The sequence below is a fragment of the Dasypus novemcinctus genome, chromosome 19 (assembly GCF_030445035.2).
Source record: "Dasypus novemcinctus isolate mDasNov1 chromosome 19, mDasNov1.1.hap2, whole genome shotgun sequence".
Lineage (NCBI taxonomy): Eukaryota > Metazoa > Chordata > Mammalia > Cingulata > Dasypodidae > Dasypus > Dasypus novemcinctus.
Genome location: NC_080691.1, coordinates 71,130,538 through 71,135,163, shown reverse-complemented (window position 1 = coordinate 71,135,163; position 4,626 = coordinate 71,130,538). Strand labels below are relative to the sequence as shown.

Below are 4,626 nucleotides of genomic sequence, written 5' to 3'. Positions count from 1 at the left end.
TGTTAACTGACTGTACCCCAGACTGACTTTACTCATCACTGACTGACTGACTGTTCAACCCACCACCTGCTTATCTAACTGAAGGGCTGATCACAACTGATTCCCACGACTCTGTCTGAATCAGTCTGACTGATTAACTGACAATTACAGTCTCTGATCAATGGTCGGGGAAGACTGATCCAAAGGCTGGCTGGCTGGCTAGTCTGACGCTGCTGATGGATTCTGACGTGACAATAACTGTCAGAATTGGCCTAACCAAAAGCATCAGCTCTCCTGGGAGGTGCCCTGGCCGATGGTTGGACACCAGCCCCAGGAAGTGCCTTTCACCTTTTGTGAGTACGCAAGAAAATGGCAAGTGAGTTTCTCCAGGAGCAAGAGTGGATGAGCCAACTGTTGCAGCACTTGCAGAAGGAGCCTCTTGGTTGAGGTCCAGGACAGGACAGGGAAGCCTACCAGGCTGGGTGTTTGCCATTCCTTTATCAAGTCAGTGTGAACTGGCACTACCTTGCCCTGAAGAAGCTCAGGCCTTTGTCATTTCTGCACCCAGGCACTATTTTCCATTTAGAGATGACACTACCAAATGGCGGTAATTTGACAAGACCATGTAATCCAAGATTTAGCTCCTATGGGGAGAGGGGAGGCTGTTTATCCCATGGGGGAGTTAATGTATGTTGCACTTGCTGTATTGTTGAAGACTTTTGTATTATAAAACTGTGGAATGAGCGTATGGAACTTCATTCCTTGAAGGAAAAGCAGCTTGGCACCAGGGAACCAAGTTTTCTGGCTTCAGCATTGGGCAAACCTGCCATCATCGTCCTTCAGGAGCTCCATCTTGGAGTGGAAATAAGGGATGAGGGCTTCCACTCTGACATTTGAGTATACACTGGTTTGTTGATGAGATGAAGGTCTGAGCTAAAAATACAACTTCTTAGTTGTGGTTGAAGCCACTGGACAAGGGAATCCAGGGAAGTGTGTCAAATGGGCATATCAAAGGTCCAAAGATAAAGTGGAGGAAGAAGAGCTGCTAAGGAAGACTGGGCAGGACTGGTCAAAAAGTAGAAAGAGAGGAGAGCTAGTGCAGCTCAGTGGTTGAGCACCAGCTTCCCAGATACAAGGTCCCAGGTTCAATCTCCAGCCCTGGTAGCTCCAAAACGTAAATAAAAATAAAAACAAAAAAAGTAGGAAGAGGGCCTGGAGGGCAGTTTGAGAAGACAGGTAGGGTCAGCAGTGCTGAATGCTGCAGAGTTCGGGCAAGGCACAAACAGAACCATGTCCATCGTCCTTTACATTGCAATATGGAGTCACTGATGAGGAGCCAGAAATCTGGGCTCTTGTGGAGTGGTGAGGGTGGAAGCCAGAGGTTTTTACAGAGATGTGCTGCATCCAGCTTGTACCAACTCACGAGAACCAGTGGTAAAATATTCAGGAATTTTAGAGCCAGGTGTTAAAAGTAACCATTAGTTAGAAATTAATTGTATAAATTTATGGTCAGAGAGATTATATTAAAACAATGTTAATAAATACTCAAAAGTCATGACTTTCTAATTAATTTTTACACATTGCTATTATCTATGCTCTTGAGGATTTTTTTTTAAGATTTTTTTTCTCTCCCTCCCCCTCGCCCTGCCCCAGTTGTCTGTTCTCTGTGTCTGTCTGCTGCATGTTCTTCTTTGTCCGCTTCTGTTGTCAGCGGCACAGGAATCTGTGTTTCTTTTTGTTGCGTCATCTTGTTGTGTCAGCTCTCCGTGTGTGCAGCGCCATTCCTGGGCAGGCTGCACTTTCTTTCACACTGGGTGGCTCTCCTTACGGGGAGCACTCCTTGCACATGGGGCTCCCCTATGTGGGGACACCCCTGCGTGGCAGGGCACTCCTTGTGCACATCAGCATTGCGCATGGGCCAGCTCCACACGGTCAAGGAGGCCCGGGGTGTGAACCGCGGACCTCCCATGTGGTAGACGGACGCCCTAACTACTGGGCCTAGTCCACTTCCCAGAAGGGCATTTTTTTTGTTTGTTTGTTTTTTACATCTCTCGTCTCTGTGTGATGGAAACACTTATTTGATGGTGTGTAGCGGCATCTCTTCTCAATTCCATGTTCAATGATGTTACCTTGATAGTTTGAAATCGGCCACGGTGGGAGTATTTACACCACAGAAATTGGCAAACACTAGAAATCAGGACCTTTTTAGTTGGTTAGTTGGTTTGGAGAGCCAGTTGATAAACATTTGCCACCACAGCACTGGCTGAGTACATAGGGAGAGTGAGCCCAGACTCCTCCAAAGAATCTTTGCTGTGCATTAAGGTGAGGATGACAGCTGGAGCAACATATGGGGATGACTGAGGGGGAGTTTCTTTGTTTTTCACTTTTTTATTTTGAAAAATTTCAACACTACAAAAAAGTTGCAAGAATAGTAAAAGGAATACTCATACACCCTTCACCTAGATTCATTTCTCCACAGTTTTGTTTTTTGTTTGCTTTAGCACTCTTGCGTTCTCTTTCTTTATCTAGAGAAATAGATAGCTATAGGTAGACGTACAGATAGATTTGTTTCGTTTTTCTAAACTACTGGAAAGAGTTGCAGTCCCTACAGGCTTCAGCATCTAAGCATGCATCTCCTAAGAACATTTCTACAAGACCATAACGTCATCGGGACTGGAAGACTTCGTTAACATTCACTGAATAATTAAAACTCAATCAGAGCCTTCCCCCTCCATCCCCGGGTCTCTCCCCACTCCCTCGCGGCCCCCCTCCCTTCTCTGCTCCCTCCCTCCAGGCCTCCGCCCCTGCCCCTCCTCTCTGCCCCCCTGCCCCCAGTCTTCCCGGCCCACACTCCCCACCCACCTGCGTCGACCCACCCCCAACCTCATGGCCCAGCCTCCCAGACCTTCCCGACCGGGCACAGTCCCTGCTGGCACTGCCACGCGTGTCCCACGTTCACTTCCTGTAAGGAGGTGCCTCCCCCCACACACACTACCCCGCTCCGGGCACTGTCCTCTCGGTTACCTCTGCGCGTGGGTGGGGGGCTGTTTTATGGCCCAAGGCGGGCACGTGATCGCAGAGCCCCGTCCTCCGCACGCTGATCGCAGAGCCCCGTCCTCCGCACGCTGACCTTGGGGACAAGCTCAGTCATTAAATACCCGCTCTGGCTAAGGAAGCTGGAGCTCGTCCTCGTCTTGGTGACATTGGCCGGAAGCTAGAGAGGGAGGGATGGAGAGGGAAGTCCAAGTGAAGCACATCAAGGGTATGTCAGCAAATCCCCCGTTGACACCACAAAAGTGTGACTGTCATTCAAGATCTATTCTGCAGGCAACTGATAAATATCAAGTCTAGGGCTCACGTGACAGTCCCTCCAGACTCCTTTGCAGGAGGTGAGCATGGCTTGCTCTGATGGCTAGTCCACCTTCCTCAAGGGGGCGGACAAGAAACCTCAGGAAGCGGGGTGGAGAGGTTGTTGCTCTCTCGAAGTATCTGAAACCACAGTGCCATGCCCAGAAATTCAGCATCATGGGGTTCTGCTGGGGTGGCATTGCTGCCCACCACGTGATGATGGAATACTTGGAATTCAGGGCAGAGGTGTCTGTCTATGGCGTTGTCAAGGATTCTGAAGGCATACACTGTTTAAAGAAACCCACGTTGTTTTTTGTCTTGTTTTGTTTTTTGCTGAAAAATGATGCTGTGGTTTCTCTCAGTCTGTTTCTGTGTGTATGTATGTGCCTGTGTATGCATATGAGAGAGAGAGATATTTCTCTTAATTCTCTTTGCTGACTGAGAAGTTGAAAGAACATGGCAAATTTGAATATCAAATTAAAACATTTTCTGGACAAACTCAGGTGTTTGTGCGTTGAAAGAGAGGATTGTTCACCTGCAGCCAAGCGCTATGTTGAGGAGGTAATAAGGAATCTGATTGAGTGGACCAGTACATTTAGTAGTGGCCAAATGCAAGTTTCCTGAAACGAGTTTCCACCAAAAAATTCGCTTGAAATACTTAGTGTCAATTTATTTTCAAATTATATAAAATATATCAAAGAATCATAAAATGCATTATATTATTTGAAACACAAATTCCTTAGAAAATAGCATTTAAAATGATTTAAATGCACATATACATAAACTTTAAAAATAATAGGTCAAGACCTAAAGAAGTTGAATGATTGAGTACTATCAGAAATATCAGTAAAAACCTTCCTGACAGTCTTCCTGATTTTTACCTGAGCATATCCTTTAAAGTGACTAATGTTGCAAAGCTGTGTAGAACATGAACTGCAAACTCAGGTAGATCAAAAGCCCCACGTAATTAGGCCTTTATCTTTGTCTTAATAGAGCTGAATTTGTCATGTTCATATATTACAATTAAATTGAGAAGATTTGAGATTAAAATAGGGTGTCACTGACCTAATTATGTCAAGCTAATAAACTGATTTTTTTGAATTTTTTAAAAAAATTCAATTAAAGCAAACTCTCTAGTAAATGTTCCCCAATTTTCTCTTCATAACTTTTTAAAAATTCAAGGATCTAATTGAGAGTCACTCATTGCATCTGTTTCTCATGATTTTTTTCAGTCTCCTTTAATTTACCTCACCCCACCCCACTCCACCTCACCCCACCTCACCCCACCCCACCCCACCC

At 45.8% G+C, this 4,626-nt stretch overlaps 1 pseudogene; it reads left to right on the top strand.

Annotated features, from left to right (window-relative positions):
- The first annotated feature begins 292 nt into the window (after window positions 1-292).
- Window positions 293-3,951, top strand: LOC111762113 (carboxymethylenebutenolidase homolog; annotated as a pseudogene).
- Window positions 3,952-4,626: the final 675 nt, after the last annotated feature.